Source organism: Vicugna pacos, chromosome 10 (genome assembly GCF_048564905.1).
Source record: "Vicugna pacos chromosome 10, VicPac4, whole genome shotgun sequence".
Classification (NCBI taxonomy): Eukaryota; Metazoa; Chordata; class Mammalia; order Artiodactyla; family Camelidae; genus Vicugna; species Vicugna pacos.
This window is the reverse complement of record NC_132996.1, coordinates 46,554,601-46,575,001: the sequence shown is the minus strand read 5'-3', so window position 1 is coordinate 46,575,001 and position 20,401 is coordinate 46,554,601. Positions and strand designations below refer to the sequence as shown.

At 33.6% G+C, this 20,401-nt stretch overlaps 1 protein-coding gene and 1 long non-coding RNA gene across 6 annotated transcripts in view; both read right to left on the bottom strand.

The window, feature by feature from the left end:
* METTL15 (methyltransferase 15, mitochondrial 12S rRNA N4-cytidine) overlaps window positions 1-20,401 on the bottom strand; it is a 188,003-nt gene that overhangs the window by 137,235 nt on the left and 30,367 nt on the right. The gene's annotated exons all lie outside the window — the stretch shown is intronic.
* On the bottom strand, window positions 16,750-19,716 carry LOC140698753 (uncharacterized). Its single transcript, XR_012076646.1, has 2 exons — window positions 19,635-19,716; window positions 16,750-16,843 (listed from the first exon to the last, which is right to left on the bottom strand). It is a non-coding gene; the product is annotated as an uncharacterized lncRNA (long non-coding RNA).

Sequence of the window (20,401 nt, the reverse complement as noted above, 5' to 3'; positions counted from 1 at the left end):
CTTTCTATGAACCTACATAAGTGTTTTAAAGGGTGTTTAGTATTCTTCTATATCACATTTGCCTTGAATTTCTAAATTAATTTTTAAAATAATGTTCATTATAGAAGAATCTAAGTGGAAAAATCCCTTACATTATAAGTATCAATTTTAAATCTGATGCTTTCAAAGATTTGAATAGCCAAGATAAAAAAACATCTGGAGAATCTTTCTTCTGTGAAGTTTTCAAAACACATAAAATGACAGCCACATCTGATTTTCCTTGAAACTTAATACCCATTTATCTAGTTCTTTGAATTCATCCTCAGAATTCACTCTCAAATCTACTTTCTCCTCCCCATTGTAGCAGTTATTCCATTAGTTAAATTCTCAGAGTCATCATCTAGATTATTATATAAGCATTTTCATTAATTCTCTACCAGTCTCTCCCCATTTTGATCTAATCTCTGCTTGGCCCTCTTTTCTTGTTAAGAAAACAAATCTAAGCATGTTAATCCCCGTTTAAAAGATGCTAATGATTGCCTCATTGCCTACAAGTTAAAGTCCAAATTACAGCTGCCCTTGGACAAAAGGGGTTGAGGATGGAACTGTGAGTGTTTGTTAAAGGGACTTCCATTGTATCTATTAATGTTGTATTTCTTTAAAAAATCAACTAAAGGAAATTAAGACAAAATATTAACTCAGGGGTATGTGAATAGGGGTGTTACTTGTCCTATAATTTGTGTTTTTCTGTATTTTAAAATTTCTCGGGGGAGGGTATAGTTCAAGAGGTAGAGCACATGCTTAGCATGCACAAGGTCCTGGGTTCAATCCCCAGTACCTCCTGTAAAAGTAAATAAATAAATAAGTAAACAAACCTAAGTACCTCCCCCACCAAAAAATAAATAAACAAAAATTTAAAAAATAAAATAGAAATAAAATAAAATTTCTCTTTAAAAGAAATCATCACTTGGATTACTGATTCTAAAAAAGTAACAATGAAAGCAGGGAGATTATTCTTCTTAATTATCCTACCATATATGACATACATCACCAGAATTTCTTATTTTTGTAGTATTTTTTTCATTTCTCACTTATAACAGTAATCACTTGCACTTAGTTTACGTACACACCCAGTTCTACACTGGTCAGGCTGAGGGTGTCATTGTCTTATTATTTTTTATTTTTTCAGACATCCATGCCTGAACATAGAAGTGCTCCATAAATAAGTGACAAAGGTAAGAAGGGCTAGAAACATAAAGAGGGAAAAAAGAGGAAAGGAAGGAAAAAGAAAGAATAAAAAAATGTGAGTATAGGAATCTTTTCTTAAAGGTAGGCAAAAATTGAAATAAGGGTTTTAAATAGTTTTCATTACAATTGGCAAATGACAATCTTCTAAAACACAAAGTTTCCATAGATGGATGCTAACCAGTTTCTCTCCATGTTTTCAAGACTACACTAAGGAAATAAAATCATTTAAAAAGTTAATTTACACTGAACAAAAGAAAATCCATGTAAGCAGAACACAATGATAAGATATTGAAATAACATCCAAGAAAGAGTATTATGATACAACATAGCTCATAATACCAGAAATGGGAATGCTAATCAAGAAGAAAGCTAAAAAACAAGAACTGGGGCTAGAAGATATATTCTGTACTTCTCCCTACTTTTACTAAGATATTTCCTGTGCACTTACATTGTTTTCCAGATTAACCAATTTAAACTATAAACTCACACTATCATTGAGAACACAGAAACTAATCTTACATCATTATCCAAGATCACTAACTGCAGAGAATTAGATAATCAGCAATAAAGTATAGCATTTGCACAATGGGGGAGAAAGAGGAAGTGCAAATTAGTTATGTATACCACTAGACTCAGAAAACACTGAAATAATTATAATCTAGGTTTTCAAAGCAAAAGAAAACCACATATGTCTAAATTTGGGGAGACAACTATACACCATGGTACAATATCTGTTTTACTCTCCTTCAAGCAGAAACAAACATTTTTTCCCAGATAAATACATTCTACACCACCAATACTGGAATTAAAGCAGTGGTTACAAGGTAGTCAGACTATGGGATTAAAGGCAATGATGCATTTCTAGTTTTATGATATCAAGAGAATGATCACATCATGATAACATTACCTTCTAATGTGCCTTTTGGTTTAAGTAATGATTTTTTTAACAGATAAACAGTTTTTAAATGCTTTTCTTAGTTTTAGGTCAGTAAAGAAAGATACAATAGTGAGATTGTGTGTGTGTGTGTAATAAATTAAATATCAAAATAAAGTACCAATGAAATACAGTGATTTCATTTTGGCAGTGGTTAATCCCCAAGGGTAACTAATATTTATGTTTAAAGAGCTGTATATGTGATAATTTGATGTATGTATTTTCTTCAGACTTTACTATTATCTCTAAACTTCATATCAAAAATTTTTAGATGATTTTAAGCCCATTAAGAAAATATTTTGGCTTGCTTCTTAAAAAAAAAACTTTCCCAAAGAGACATAACTTATAATTTGGAAAATGCATTAAAATTATAATGAATAATAAATAATTCTAATAAAAGAAGTTATATTAGTTGTGGCAAGTTTTCAAATTGAAGTTCCTATTTTAATGAACAAGGAAAAGGGATCTGGATAAGAGATACAAATGAACATTGAAGAATTAACAAAACAGCTCACTATATTTTACAGATAATTAAGTTCCCAAGGGAATAGGCCATTTTGGGTCAGGTGATTCTGGGAAATATATATATATAAATTTTTATATATACATATATAAATTTAAAATATATAAATTTATAAATATATATAAAAACAAAATAATTTTACCTAAGGAACTAAATGTTAGAAAATGTGTTTGCTATGTGTAATGTTTTCTGTGTGACATGTAAATGCTATGTACATACTTTGTATTTAGTTTCAGATATACACATATGGTTACCTTCATAGTTATATATAAGAAAAGCATCCTATTAAAATTAGATAATCAAGTAACAGCATGTGGAGAGAGTTTTGAAAAAAGAAATGTGGAACAGATTTCAGATGACAGCAAAAGCAGTGCTGCTGTGGAAAGAAGTTCTGGCAACAGGTGCAGAAAGATGAGCACATGGGAAGGCAGCCATGAAGCCTGACAGCATTCTGGGAATAAAATAATAATATTTAGAATTTATGCCACACTTTTTTTTCTTCAAGCATTTTACACACATCAACTAATTAATCATCAAAACACCCACATGAATATTTCTCTCCTCATTATCACACCCCAAAATGATGAGTTACTTCTTCTTAACTACATAGTACAAATCATATTTAAAATTTTTTACTTTTCACACTAAACTTTTCTGCAATATTTGTCTTTCCATCTAGAACTAATTTAATCATTGCTTTTGGTATTTGCAACAGATTCTGTTGCCCCAAACAAATCCAAAATTAGATTGCTTGTTTCTGATAGATTTCCTTTGAGAGTGACATCAGGATTTATTAAAAGAATGGCTACAGCATGGTTGCTATGGCTCACATTCAATTTGATAGAGTATATTCAAGTTCAGAATGGGTATTGGACAAATAAATAGAATATTAAAAATTTCTAGAAATTCTGGAGGAAAAATCACATGCTTTGATAATTTTCTTGGGCTTTATAACATTACTGAATGACTGCTTCCCAAGAACTTACTCATCACCAAATCCAATGGCCCTTTCTAAAATGCTCTTAAGCCTGTGATATTAACTACCATACTCTTGTCCTTGGCCTTCCATGACAATGTACACTCCGACTTACTCTATTCACTAACTTCTATTTCTTTGTTTTAACTGCTGCTTTTAAAATGAATGGGCTCCTCCATAGGAATGGGCTACTTCATAGGAAGTAGGTTCTTGAACCAGATTTGCCTGAGTTTGTATTCAAACACTTCCACTTACTAGCTATGTGAATTAAGGCAATCTCTCTGTGTTAGCTGTTCTATGTGTAAAAAGGAGATGTTGGTAATAATTGTACTATACCCATTTCATAGGGGTTGTGTGAGAAAAGGTATGTCAAGTAGATGTACAGTGCATGGCACATAGTAAACACGAACAAATATTAGCAGTGATGATGATGATGTTAATTTCTATTATTACTATTGTCTTCTTTATTATAATAACATCTAATCTTACAGCTTCAATGATTCCTCCTTTGTGAATGATCTTCAAAGGTAAATCTTGTTGACGTAACCTTTTTCTGGAACTCTAATTATCATTTTCACCTACCTGCTGAATATCTCCATTAGAGTGCCCTGCCAACAGCGCAAACTCAATAGACACCAAACTGAACTCATCATGACACTAAAATTGTTCTTCTTAGGCTTTTTTATACATGTATAAGAATTTCAAACTACAAGTCATAGTTTATCACTATACCACCCTATGTCACAAACTAGACAAATATTTTAATGTTACATTTAAAATAAGGCCGTACTCATTTTCTCCAATTTGATTTTGTCTTCTCATGTTTTCCTACTTTGGCTAGTGATTACCTTTTTACTCAAAAAACTAAGAAATGTGGTCTGTTACTACTTATTCTAACATAACTTTTTATTCTAGCGTCTGTCTGTACATTAGCTCTTTCAACTTACTATCTTTCTTGTATGGAATGATATATGATCTCTGATATATCTTAACTCCAAACTTCCACTGTATCATTGTTTTCCAGCATTTACATGTAACACTTAACATTTACTATGATTTGCTTCCCTTTATTTCTTTAAATTATAGTTGGCACATTACATTTATTTGTTATTGTATATATTTGGCTATATGTTTAGGATGAAAACAGATACTACAAAATATTTATAATAAAAAGGGGGTAATAGGTCTGACAGAATTGAGAATCAATGCACCAAATGAAGAGCTACATCACAGAGTTCTATTGCCTTGCTAGGTTTATTAACGGAAGTAATCTTTGCTATTGGTTTGTATATTTTAATATTTTGGCCATTTAGTACATTTTATATACTAGGAGTAGGGCAATGATAAACATTACCATTATTACACTAATTTACAAATGCCTATGGTTTATAATTATTGTAAAATCTCAATCATCATACTGATTTCATATGTACAAATTCTATGCCAGAATTAAATATATCCATTCCAATATTTAAAGAAAAAGAAGTTTTTGGAAAACAATAAGGGTCACTTTTAAGAAGCCAGGGTCACACTAAGAATAAATTCAGCACATCAGTATATATTCATGCACTTATGAAAGACATCAAGGAAACAATTCTTGAACAGATTAAATTTCTACAAAAATTTGAAATCTGAAACTAAAGCCAGGTCATTAACTGTAGAATCCTATTGTCTTAACAGAAGCAACTTTGAAAGTAGAATAATAACCTGATATTAAGAGAAAAATCATGCCATCGGTTCCTCCTTGATTACTTTCCAATAATAGACCTGTAGTTAAGAATCATTACATCTTTCATGAAATGAGGAGATGGGGGTTTATAATTTCATGAACAAGGGCTAAATATCATTTCTTTTATATCTATCATGGATTAAACAACCATGTTTTTCAGAAACAACTAAAGTGTCTGTTTTTGCAGAATTTTGATGCAAGGATATTCTCTATTCTTTTATGTGTGTTTGAAGGCCATTATCTTCTGGGTAGAGCCATCAGATTTGCTGACTAAAGCTACAGAGAATAAAAATAATTATCCATACTATCATTTGTAAGTTTCTCAAAGGAAAGTTTCTCAAAATTTTATAATACAAGAAGGGAAACAAATTTGTCTACAGACAACTTTGCCAACTCACAAAAATTATTTTTTGGGAGTTTGTATCATTTAAGAAAATGACTTTGTCCAAATGTTCGTTGGTTGTTTTATTCCCTCCCCCTTCCCTGGGAATAAAGCACTGGTAATTTTTAACTTTTCAGAAAAAAATGAGAGTGACTTAAAACATCTACAAAGTGATGACATAAATGTTTATGGGCAAAGATATTTATCTATTTGAAAAGGTCATTTTTAAAGACTTCAAATATTCTACTGTAATGACTATCCACAGTCAGGAAGAATTACGGCATATTGAACTGCTGAAGATACACCTTCCTAATACATTGAGATATGTTAATGTTGAAAATCAAAAACAAAAAATACATTTATGACATGAACAGAAAAATGAATTTCTAACCATTCTAGCTATTTTGAAGTTAGAAAATGTTCCCATGTTGTATATGCCTTAATAGAAATTTCAGATCTTCATCTCATTTTTCTTCTCCAACTAGGTACTTTTTCCAAGATCATGTCTCCATAAGGTAGAAGAGATCAATGAGATTTTCTACAAGGTCCCATCCAAATCAAATTTCCTACCCTAGGGTACACTTTAAATCCTAAAGAGTAAAAGCAATAACACATTAGAAACACGTGGGAACATACAAATTTTTCCAAGCAGAAATCTTTCTTCCTAAAGAGGAAACTCATACATATTCCCATACATAGTCTTCAATTCCAGTCATACCAATTTCTAGTAATTCATATTTATCACAATGAAGTCTATGCTATTAATTACTGCACTTATTCTCAAATGGCATACAAATAAACTTAGATTGGTCAATCTGCTTCTTGATATAATCCTGATAAGATTCTTAGTTAAAACCTTTAAAATAATTGTTAACTCTAGCAAGCATTTATTCAATGCTTACCAAGCACTGTCTTAAGCTCACCAAATAATCTCCTTGGTACAGCTCTATTGGAGTTATTATCCTCATTAAACTTAAGGAAACTGAGGCATAGGAAGAAGACAGGATTTGAACTCAGGCAGTCTTCCTCCAAGTCCCATTCTCTTAATCTCTTTTCTGTGTTGTCCTCTCTTCTTTGGCCTTTACTCGAATCTCCAGCTTCTAAATTCAATATGGTCTCCATATCCCTCCATCTCACACCTGCTAAGAGGGCCTAAGGGCTGTTAACTCAAGCAGAGACACTACAAGAAATCTGACAGAGGAGGAAAGGAAAAGACAAAGTAAATTCTAACACAGTTAAAAGAGAAAGGATGCATTACTCAAACTGTAAAGTAGTAAAGGCTGGTTTTGTTTGTTTTTGACAGATCAAGAATTGGCTCTAAAGGCAATTTTTCTGGAATAAAGGTAGCATTTCCTAAGGTTGCTTATTCTGTATTAGGCAGGATAATACTAGGAGCCATAACATTTTAGAGTTGTAACACATTTAAATCATTTAATCCAATCTCCTTCTCTGTCTACCTCTTTCTATCCCCAAAAAGAAGAGGCTGAAACTTAGCAAAGTTAAGTGGGTTTTTTTTTCCCAAAGCCTACTAAGTTAGTGGCAAAATCAGATGAAGAACTAATGCCGTATTCTTATTGAAGGGTAATACATTCTACAGGTCCTTATCATTGGGGAATTACTGCATATAGCATAATATTGAGGCAGAGAAAGACCTCAACAAAATGAAGAAATCAAGAGAAGCTGGGACTGGTGTTGCCTACAGTATGTCACATTCATACTACAGACAACTAGAGATCCACCTTACTCTTATCCTGCTTTCTCACTTCTCTTTTCCCTGTGTTCTCAATTCTAATCCTGCCAGAATAAATGCCATTAGGAGGTCCTTCTTTCTAGCTTTGGTAGCTTTTTAATTTTCAGCAACCTTAGTATGGCTCTCTGTTCCTCAAAGAACTGGATAAAACTTGCCTACTCTTATCTCATAAATTCACTATCAATCCACAAATTCACTTAAGTCATATGCTAAAATCATCCCGTATTGAAACTGACACAAATTCAAATGCACAAATTAGAATGAGGTTCCTCTGAGAAAGAGAACTGAGAAAAACAGAAAGACTGTGTAAGAGGGAGTTAAAGGCAGTAGCATTTATAAATGTATACTATATATCAGGCATTATAATTGGCATTTTGCATGTTATTTCTTAAAATGAACATACCACCATGAGATAGCTCTTATCAACCTATTTTATACATAATATTACTAAAGTTTAAAGAAACCAACTTGTCCAAAGTAACATAATACTAAATCACAGGCCTCTGAGATCAGAAATCTGTTTTATTCAAACTCTTATTTAGCATCAAAATCTATATACTTGTCATACACTCATTCAAAAGCTGCTACATGTCTATTTCATTTTATTAAAATTAACTCTAGAACCAGAAGCTGGAGCTTATTTAGCTCTTCATACAAAATAAATAAGATAAAGCCCAAGAATATAAAGTAATTTACCCAAGATGACATAACGAGTTAATGGCAGGGCAGAAACTACAAATTGCTAAAATTTACCATGAACTTACTACCCTATAATATAAGTAGGTGTTATTACAATCCAAATTTTATAAATGAGAGAGCTGAAGCAAAGGGAAGGTAAGTGGCTTGTCTAGATCATAAAGCAAATAATAAAAGGAAGAACAGAGGTTTGTCCTTAAATAGTCTGCTTCCACAATCTGTGTGCTTAACCACTATGCTGGAACCTACCTTTTAACTGCAAGTTGGATCTCCTAATTCCCTTCCCAGCTCCCTTCACTAGAGACTTAATAAAAATGCCTGCTTGAAAATAAGATACACTTTGCACTTATGAGTTACAGATAAAATAATCAATAACAGAAATATCAGATAAGACTCCTCAGCTGAAATTTCAAACAGCTCCATTATTTCAATTGATATTAGATATTCATATTAAAATGCAAATGAGTCAATTTATGGAGATTAACAGAAGCTCAGATTTTAAACCAGAACTTTCCCCAGCACTACTAATTTCTGCACTTAGCTCATGCTTCCAACTCTACCACATGGATGTTTGTTAAACGAGCCTAACGATTAGAGGCTCTGTCCAGAATCATTCTAAATTGGGACCTTAATTGTTTCTGTTTCATGAGTCAGTGGGTGTAATATTTTATCTGTTGAATTTTCTAAATGCCAGTTCCATCATGTTCTGAGCACACTCTTTTGCCCACTCAGTAGACTGGGTCACCAAGACAAAACTTTGGGACAACAGGAAAATGAAGTTTTCTAATTCTTTAATTATTCTCTTTTATAAGCAACCAAGAGACTAACATTTTCGTGGGCTCATCTCTCTCTGTCTCTCTTTCTCTGTCTCTCTCTCCCCCACCAATTAACCAACCTCAACTATATAAATCACATGTTGCAATATTTCTTTTTAAAAATTAATTTCTAGAATAAAAAAAGTCCCCCAAAGGCTATGAATTAAAAAAAAAAAAGGTTTCATAACATATTTTTTCCCTTTTGCTCTCTGTGAACTGTCAAACTATAAAAAGAATGTGGTATGACCACCATCATATGGCTATCATTAAATACATAAACAAATCTCCATTAAAACTGACTGGAAAGAAAATTTTCCATCCTGAACCCCAATTTCTTCCTGCCATCTATTTGGAAATGAGAAATTAATTCAAGAGAGGGGAGGTTACAAGACAGTTTTGGAAAGCAGCTTAAGCACAATGCTTATGAACCAGAAGGGAACCGGCAACATGGTACAGCAAAAACAAACAAACAAAACATGCATAAACTGTGAGGCATATAAAACTAATTCTATCACTTTCCTCTCTGTGAAGTTGGGCAACTCACTTTACTTCTCTAAATTTAAATTCACTTGTCTAGAGTGTACATAAGGTAGCAGGTGTGGCCAAGGGGACAGAAGGAAAGTATAAAAGTCTTGGGAAACAAAGCAGAAATACAGATATACTAACCAAGGTTATATAATGTGAATAAAGCAGACACTCATGCCAGGGGTTGACCCTATTTCAGAGGCAAGTAACTATTCCTGATTATTGAAATCTAAAGGAAGATGGTGGGACCAATAATAGCAGGGGTAAAAGTCAGAAATTAAAGACTCCTTTTCGGGGGAAAATTCAGAAAATACAGGTCTTAAAGAACAGCCATAAACCTACTTGCAATCCTAAACCTTGCTGAGCAGAGAAACAGAAATTTACAAGACTCAGGAGTAGTAATTCAGTAAATAGTTACTGAGTGAGGCACTGGGCTAAATGTTGAGAAATACAAAGTAGATATGATCTCTCCGGTTGTAAAATAGGAAACGGGTAAGTTAACAGACAATTACAAAAGTGTAGTAAATGCCAGTGACGAAGAAAGAACAATGTGATAAATGACACCATGGGAAAAAGAAGGGACAGGGCACATGGGGAAGTCACAGAAACATCACAGGTCTGATGGGGGTGGCAGAAGAGGAGGCTGAAGTGGTAGAATGGGCCTCATGATAAAGGAACTTGTTTGTATTTGCCAGGAATTTACAGTCCATTAAACCAAGAAATGCAATATGATCAGATGTAAAGTTAGATCCGTTCAACAGCAAAATAGAAGATGTATTGAAAGTAAGTGATCAATTAAGAGGTTCTTGCAGTCATCCTGCTAAGAGATAAGAAGGTAGTGATGTGGTGTTTTTAAAATGAAGGAAGGGTGAGGATAATCCAACCAAGAATACCTATTGTGTTTTGAATTCAAGCACCAACCAAACAAATAAATTATATAGTACAATATTTAGAGCTGTGAACTGTCAAACTATAAGTTAGCTTTTAATTCAGGTCCAAATATTTGTCTTGTGAAAACCAAGAATTTCTTCCAATGAAAAGCTTACAGCCATAAAAAGCACATTTCAAATAGGGAAATCTTTTCTTATTACCTATTTTTTGATCACTGTTCTTCTGTCTGAACAGATGGGAAATTCCTTCTCTTAATCCAACTGAGGGCAGAAACTTCAAATGGTAAGAACTTTCTGGCATGGTTTTACAGAGTGCTTAAATCTATTCCAACAACATAGTGTGGGAGTATTTCTGCACAGGTTGGAACAGTTTCAGGCTCATCACTACCTTCTGAGAATACCTTTGATAAATAAAGCCTTAAAAGACAGTAAGTCTCAACTCTCCTGAATAGACAGCAATTATTCTCTTCCGTTTTTCACACTCTAACCCTTATGGGTAGGACTCCCAATCTGCTGATACCTAGAAGTGATAGCAACATATCTTTCTCCTTTACAACGAAATTATATAAATGTTAGGGGGTTTTTGTTTAGTTTTTTTCCTCAGGAGGTGTATAAGGGGAGAATCTTTGATTTATTAAAATCATCCCCACTTCAAATTAGTATAGGTATTCCTAAAGTACCTTTCCGAAATCAATATCCTCAAGTTTCTTTTTAATTTTTGTTCTCATTGTCTCCATTTCTCTATATCCAAAAGAATAGATACTGGTTTGTGTGTTTGCATGTGGAAGAGGTGTTAGTGAGAAGATATCAGTCCATTTCCTTTGCTCCCACAAGATCTCTCCCACAAATCCACCTCAATGCCATGGCCCAAATAGAGAGAAGTGAAAAGAAAGAACAAGGAAACAGGCAATAACAGGGAAGGGAAGGCAAAAGAACCAATAACAGTGAAATATGGACCAAGTTGATGACAGATCAGTACTATACTGGTGCAGTATAATTATCAAATTGGAAGGTATCTTAAAATTTTTCTAGTCCAACTACTCCGTTGACAATTTGTCAGGAAGGAGCAGTAGGAGACTGGAGGGTGTGAGGAGAAGAGAGACTGATTACGCCTTTCAAACCTAGTCTGGCAAGGAATTTAGGACTGCCTGCCCAAGAGATGTAGCCTGAGCAATGACAGGCCTGTAGTCTGTATATCTGAAATTTGAAGAGACTACATTGGCCCTAGGTGGGTAAGGAAAGTAAAAGTATCAGATATTACCCAACTTCTTTTTCTAAATTCCTCAGTTATCTCAATGAGTGGTTTCCAATTGTAGGGATGTTTTCTTGCCTCAGAATTTTATTGATTGATTCTCAACTTATGAAATGCAAATGAACTTTAAATGAACTTTAAACTCTGTTTTGCTATCATTTTTTTTTATATAGGTCCTTTTTGTAGTTAAAATAAGTTTTCTGTTGGAAGCAGATGAATCCTAGGCAGTCATTTACCAGTTTGGTTTGAGTAATCCATCAGAAATAATCCAATGAAATAAAAGGGATGGCCCTACTCTCACATGATCTTTAATCCATCCTCAACCACTACATGCCTAATCTCCCAAAATCATATATTTTAAATTTAGAATCATACCTTTCAATAATTACTAATCCAAAACAATTATTTAATCTATAAAGGCACAGTGTCCTGGAAGGGAAGATGATCTGCAAAGTCACATAGAGTTGGGAGTGGAACCCAGGTCTCCTGCTTTCCAGTCTCAAAAATTGCAAGCTACAAGAATGGCCCTGATGTAGTACATCTGCTAACTGGCTAAACTTGCTAGATTAGAATAAATTATGTAGTTTCACCACCTCACCTCCCCACCCAACACACATGCATGCATGCACGCACGCACACACATACACACCCCCCCCTTGGCTACACCTATATTCTAGTATGTTTTGTCATCATATTATTGTCATTTCTGTATCTCTATCTACTAAACATTGTTTATGAAATGCTTCATGATCAATGTCTACTTTGATCATCAGAAAATCCTATGACATAGGTTCTTCCAAGTAGAAAAGGCTAAAAAAATCAGAAAAGAGACTGAAGCCAAGATGTGCTGGTAACAAAACTTCAAGCTACTTGAAATAAATTCAAGTTTTGGGGCCAAATAAATAGCAGAATAGGAAAAATGAAGAATATCATTCCCTTGCCCAAAGCTGTCGCACCTAGTAGTGTCTTACCCTGGCAGTCAAATTGCTAAAATATCTGGCACCAGTCCACATTTCTGATCTCATATCGCACACCCTTTTATGCAGTATTATAATTCTTTAGGTTCCCTTTATATGCTATAAATTCAGTAAGTTATAAATTAATGGATTTTTCCTGAGATCATAGGGTTAAGCATAGAATATATAAACTCTATGATCGCCACTACAGTTCTAAAACATAACACAAACTCAAGAATAGTTGCTGACATTAATGATGACCACAAGCAGAACTGTGAATACCATAGGTAAGAAAGGAAGAAACTGGAAAAGATTACAATAAGATCAGTATATTGAATGTGTTGGTGACTAAAGAAACATGGTGATCTATTGGCCTACAGCAAGACAGGTATGAAGAAGCTAGCTTAGCTTTGGTACAAAAAGCCAAAGACTCAGGCAAGCTCTTTTGTACAGAAGTGCTAAGAATAGGGCTCCAGAAACAACATTATTAAAATGAAGAATATCATTGGGAAAAGTATGACCAAATATTACATGATTAAATAATCCTGAAAAGAACATAGAATTGGTAAGTATACTGACTCCAGATATCAGAGAGAGGACAAAGGAAAATGGGGAGTGAAAAGGAGGGGAGAATCGAAGTAAAGAGATAAAAAAGAAAAATAGTAGGGAATGGGGATTTCCTCCTTCTTAGTGAGTCCTTGAAGATGAAAAATGTCATGCCTTTGAAGAGAGCAGCATAAGATATGGTAATGAGGCTCCCATAACCTACTGAACTTTAGATGTCATAAAATGGCCAGAAAATTGAAATTTTTCCTTTGTAATTTAAACATTACCAAGAATCATCCAGCTGTTTAAAATTCTTAATAAAACTCCAAAACACATAGTTAATAAGATTCAAGTATCACAATTTTGCTAGGAAAAAAAGAAAAACTATACACCAAGACATGACTCAAGGAAAGAAAAAAAAATGCAAGGAATTGGTAAAATTAATCATTGGCTAAGCCATGAGCGAAAAGTAAAAATAAAATGAGGGTGGGTAAGAATGCTGAAAAAGAAAAATCTGTTGTGGGGTAGGGGAAGAGTGAAATAGCTGAGGGAAACTAAGAGGCACAAACTTTCAGTTACAAAATAAATGAGTCATGGGGCTGAAATGTACAGTGTAAGGAATACAGTCAATAATAATGTAATATCTTTGTATGGTGACAGATGGTAACCAGACATACTATGGTGATCATTTTGTGATATATAGAAATATCGAATCACTATGTTGTGCATCAGTAACTGACACAATGTTGTAGGTCAATTATACTTCAAAAAACAAACAACTCATAGAAAAAGAAGTCAGATCTGTAGTTATGGGTGGGGGTGGAGGTTATAAAGGCAGTCAAACAGTACAAACTTTCAGTTATAAATTAAATAAATACTAGGGGTGTAATGTGCAACGTGATTAATATAATTAACACTGATGTATATTATATATGCATATTGTTAAGAGAATAAATCCTAAGAGTTCTCATCACAAGGAAAAATTTTTTTTTCTTTTTCTTTTCTTTTATATCTGTATGAGACGATGGATGGTCACTAAACCTACTGTGGTAACTATTTCATGATAGTCAGTCAAATAATTATGCTATACATCTCAAACTTACACAGTGCTGTATATCAATTATACCTCAATAAAACTGGAAGAATTAAAGAAAAATCTGTTGACCCTCAGAAAATAGACTCTAACTGGTGATACTCTTAGGCAAAAGAGTGTATAATCCAGCATTTTCCAGTATTACATGTGTAGAGCATTAATTTCTTTAGGCACATTTACAATGTTCTTTGAAAAACAGACAAGTAAGAAAGAGGTGGGGGTGGGGGGAATTCTTTGGTTACATAAGTTTGTATAACAACATGCTAAACAAACTTAAAAACTCTTTGTTTTTTCTTACCTAAGATTTTTACATCTAGCATACAATGAGTCTCCAAGAGAAGGATAGATTACGCTGTGTTTCTAAAACTTATTTAACCATAGAATTTTTTTAAAGCCTATCTCATTAGAACAGACTTAGGGGAAAATGAATGAAAAACTGAAAGGTCAAATGGTTGCCTTTGTTCTTAAACATTTCGAAAGAATGAAAAGAACAAGGACTATCTACTGTATTCCAAAAAAATCTAAGATCAAATTGATTATAAGATGCGGTATTAATCTTATGTACCATAAAAAAAGATGCTGCCAATTAAATTATGACATATCATCAATTGTAAAATGTCTCAATTTTAATCAAATAACTTCAAAAGCAATATTTAAGAGGAATGATTAAAAGATATATAATCTATTTACTATCATATAGATTGGCCATTTTGTGTCTAGATCAAATGCTTTTCCTAAATTTTCCTTTGGCATAGTACCAAACTTGCCATGAGACAGCACACAAAGGGCTGCCATGAACTGCCTAATGTGTTTATTATACAGATATTGTTGAAGACTTTGAATAAGTTACTTACTAGCTGGGCTTCAAATTCCACATTTGATTATGGGTAAATAATTCCCCTGTCCCAGGAATGCTAGGAAGATTTAAAGAAATTATATATGTAAAGTACCAAGAAATTAGTACAAATTTAATATGTGAGTTCTCTTCTTTTTCTTCTTTTTTTCCCCCCTAGCACTTTATCATCTTGCCAGAACATATTTGACCACTTTAGCCAAAATCTCTTCCTGGTCTTGATTTCTTGTTTAATCTTTCATGAAGAAAACCTAATCAATTCCCCTTTGCAGAATCCTTCATACAAGTACTTTTAAACAAATATAAGTACAATACAGAAACAAAATCTTTCAAAAACATGTACTTTTTAATCAGTTTATTAAGGTCAAATTAATGAAATGTAAAGGAATCTAAGCATGTCATTAAATTTGTTTTTATTAAATAAAACACATAATGTTTAGTCGGAAAGCAGGCTCTTATTTGACAAATCAATATAATATTATTGTATGAACTAGTTTCTGTGGAGCATAAAAGACTTCTCCCATGGACTGATAAATTAGTAAGCTAAAAAGAAGGAACTGTATTGAATAATTTTTAAGGGGAAAAAAGGCATAGAACAAGGGAGAAATTAAACATAAATGACATAGGGTTCATAAAAGGGCTTTAAAAAAATCAACATGATAACTATAGGTCTATTCAACAGATTTTTTTTTTAAATCATAAAGCAAAACAAAAACCTAAATACCAAAGAACAATTAAGCAAGTTGCCAAAAAACAATATACTTTGGTGGGATGTCAATCAGTAACACTGAGCTGACAACTGTGCCTTAATTAATTTTGAAACTGTTTCCAATTAGTTAGTATAGAACACGAGAGGCTTCATGCTGCCTGTGACTCAGCACGCTGACTCATCCACCAGAACTTTTCTTACAGAAGAAACATCCAAGCACCCGCCAGGATGCAAGATCAAAAGGAAAGAGGGTTCACCAGCCTTCTTAGTTAAAGGCCTGTGATAAATTTAGATGACCGGAAGGATATGCAACAACTTTCCAGAAAGGTTTAATAGTCAGAAATAACTTGAAAAGTTTGATTTGTTAGCAAAACAATGAAAATATATTACTTTAAAATCGCTATTGCAAATATTTCCATAAAGAATGCTAGTTTTTAAAATTATATAGAGGATATAAATAACATAACCAATATTAAAGTATTGAATTAAATTCACCTATTCACATGTAGATATTTGATATTTCCTAATTTCTTCAAATAACAGTGAAAACAAAATTTAGACATTAAAAAGGCCTAAAATCATCATATACATTTAGCCCACAGAAACTTTCTTATAATTTTTTTCAGGTTCAGTTTATCTTTAAGAGTGATCCAAAATTACTGACCTTTCTAGAATTAATAAATGCCTTAAATGGTTCTTAAAAAAAATACAAAAAAATAAATAAAAGAATGCAAGTAACTAGCTTTCCTCATTTTTAATCGCAAAATTTACCTCTACCTAACTCAAATATTTTGTTAAATCACAAAGTTACAATACAGGTAACTATTTTTAAAATAGTTTAGAAATGCTTTTGGGTTGGGAGAGAGAGAAAAGAGAAATGAAAGACTACACCCTGCAGGGAAAACAAAGAAGACCCTTTATTCAGAAACTGGAATCTAGGAGAGGGGTGTTCCACAGGACACAGCCAGTCTCAATATCCTGGAGAGCCTAGGGGATCCAATGAGAGAAGTCAAAGTTAATACCGAATCAGTTCCTCAACAAATTGCCAATAAGAGATCCATTATGCTGTAGATGTCTATATACAATTTTTAAATGCCTTATGATTAAAAAAAAATGAGATGATTTACAAAAATAAATTAGTACAGAAAATTAAAAAGTAAAGAAGTGGAGATATGAAGGAAATGAAGATGGCAATAAAGACAGAAGAAATAAAAAGGTAAAATTAAAATCAGCAATAAGACAGTTACTCAGAACATAAAATACTTATGTTCTTTGATAAAGACAGACCACAAAATTTATCTGAGTTTCCTAGAAGCCACTGCAAAGAGAGAAACATATGCAGTTTCATCATTGGTTATATCCACAAAAAATTAAACATACTTATGAATACACATACAAAAACAAACCCCTAGTCATTCAAATAAGATCACACACTACTGCACATTAAAAATTTTTTTCCTATCAGTCCTCATAAAGAAATCACAGAAAACTATCTCCTCTTCCATCCCTACAGTAAATATAACGATGAGTTTGAAAGTTGCATTACTTTTAACATCCCTCAATATGAGCTATAGAATAACGGCAAAGCATGGTTCAGTTAAACTAACTGTAAGAATGTGAAAATGATATGGTCCAAATACACTGCAGTCCTTCATAAATTTTATTCCCCCCAAACTTTTTATAGGTATTAGATGGCAGAGAGTTCAAAGTCATATTCTAAGACAAGAACCTGGAGTTTAGCTAGATGTTGTTTGCTAAAGAGCAAGTCTATATATTTTGACAGTAAGCTAAGCAGGAAAGAAATATGGTTGATACACACATATGAAGCCAAATGAGTCTAATGAGAATATCTGCTTGAATTCATTAAACACTTGCTTAATAATTTCCATTACATAAAAGGTAAGACAGTACTTAGCGGAGATACAATGGTGAACTTGTCCACCATCTTTCCAAAATGGAGGTTAGAGTGCTGAGGACCATATGCAATTAAATAATTTCAGCAATGATAAAGATAATAATAGGGCTGAGCAGCTGCTGGAGAAGAGTATAACCTGAAAAAAAAATTGTCAGAAAAGGCTTCCCAAAGAAACCATTATCTAAGCTGAGACCTGAGACCTGAAGCAGCAATTAGCTGAGCGGTTCCAGTCAGAACTCAATGAAGATCCCAATCAGTTCTCATCTTGGCTCATCTTCCTTACCCCAACCATTAAATGATGGAACTACTTAAGGATCAAAACATTCTTTCATTTACTCAAAGACAGAGCAAAATAAGCCCATGGCTTCAATTTTTACTCATATGCTGAAAACTCACTGCCATGACAAAAATCATTAAGGTGTCACCGTTCCCAGAGGCACTCCCTAACTCTCCTCTCCCTAAGCCATCAAAGAAACATCTGGCTCTGTGTTCCCAGTTTCTTTCCCCACCTTCCAGCGCAAGGAAAGCCCTATGTTATCAAAATAGGAAAACACAGTTACATCAATTTAAATACTGAAGAGCAAAGAAAATGAAGGATGAATCAGAATAAAAGTTAGCCTGGATGGGGATAGAGGGGTAGCTCTTCAGGATTTTTAAAGAAAGAGGTGGTAGAGCAACTGCACTTGATGAAGACAGAAAATGGGAAAAGGAACAAGAAATTATTATAGAAAGTACTGCTAGGAATTAAGAGCTCCATTCATAGTTTTGAGAAATGCATTAAAAATTTGCATTATTTTGAAATAATTGTTATTTTAACGAATTGTGTTCTTTTGACCACAACACTCCTCAAAGACTGCATCACATGAATTATGACTTCATAAGAAATAAACCTGACAAATTTTGATCTCATGCTCAGACCTCTCCTGAGTTCCCAACTAGCTCTTAAAACTCCATTTTGGCTATCTGAAAAGCATCTAAAAATATGTCCAAAACAAAACATAAACTCTTTCTCAAAATACTGAGTCTTTCTCCATCCAATGACAAGGCAATACACCCACCTTAACAGCTCCCTCTCTCTACCTCTCAAGTCTATCTCCTCATCACCACATTCTGTTTAATACAAAACCTCTCAAACCTGCCTACCTCTCTCCATCAAAATTGTCACCACTCTAGTCCAAACTATCAACATCTCTTTAGATAAATTCAATTTTCATCCACTCTTACACAACCTATTTCCAGCCTATTGCCTTTATTACCCACAAAGCTATCTGAATGCTCTTCACAAAATACATATCTAATCTGGTTCCCCCATGTCCCCTGCTGAAAATGTTTAATGGATTCCCACTGCTTTTCAAATAAAGACCAAAATCCTTAATATGGCCTCAGGCCTAGCATTTTCTGATGAAGACTTCACCTCTTTCCATCTTTTCTTTGCTGTCTACACTTAGACACACTGGTGAGGTTTCTCAAAAGTATCCTGTCTTCTTCCACAACAGTATTTCACATGCTGTCCCTGTCAGGAATGTTCTTTTCTGTTCTTCAGATTTAAGCTCATAAGACTCTCTCAAACACCCATACTAAATCAGACGTCTGTAATTTGCTCTCACAGTGATGCATACCTTTCCCTTATGGCAATTACCACAGTTGAAATTCTGTTCTTATTTATGTATAGTATTTCTCTGTGCTGCTAACAAATTACCCTAAATTTAGGGGTTTAAAACAACAAACATTTATTCTCTCAGTTTCTGTGGGTTAGGAATATAGGATCATCTGGCTTGGGATCTCCCACAGGTTTCAGTAACAGTGTCAGCCAGGGCTTGTCTGAAGCTGGGACAAAGATGGCTTCAAAGATGGCTCACTCACCTGGTGATGGTGGTTAGCAGTAAGCCTCAATTCCCACAGGCTGCTTAAATATGGTCACTGGCCTCCCAGAGCAAGCAATCTGAGAGATAGCAAGAAAGAAGCCACAATTTCTTTTCTAACCTAGCCTCTGAAGTCATGTACCACCATGTCTGCAATGTTTTATTGGTTACACTGGTCAACCCAATTCATTATGAGAAGGAATTACGAAAGAGCACAAATACCAAGAACTGAAAGATCAATGGAAGTCATTTGCAGACTGGCTATCATAGTGTGTTAACTGACCTCTTTTTTTTCAATCTCCCCTAATAGATAAACTCTAGGATCTAGAATGAAGTGACTACAGTTAGCCTGAAATTACCTTGAAGTCTTATGCTTAATCTGAGTCACAACTGCCATCCCTAAGGCACCCTATTTCCTGCCATGTTCCAAAAATATCCTCTTTAAAGCATTCTACACCTGCTTCCTACCCTTCAACCACTATTTCTAGCCCAACTACTCCAAGAGACGTTTTTCAGTCAATTTTTCTAAATAGTCCAAGAGAAAATGTTACAAAATTATGTATCCTAAGATTTACCTTTTGTATTTTTCTTAAATCATATTACTCTTAAGTAATACTGGCAGGTAGAATTTTCTTTATGACATGATACATTTTAACAAATATCACATATTAAAACATTTTATTCTGTAAGATTTAGGAGCTGCATTTAATTTCCTTATGCATCATTATTCCAATGTCTGTGTACTTCCAAATCTGAGATGAAAATTGA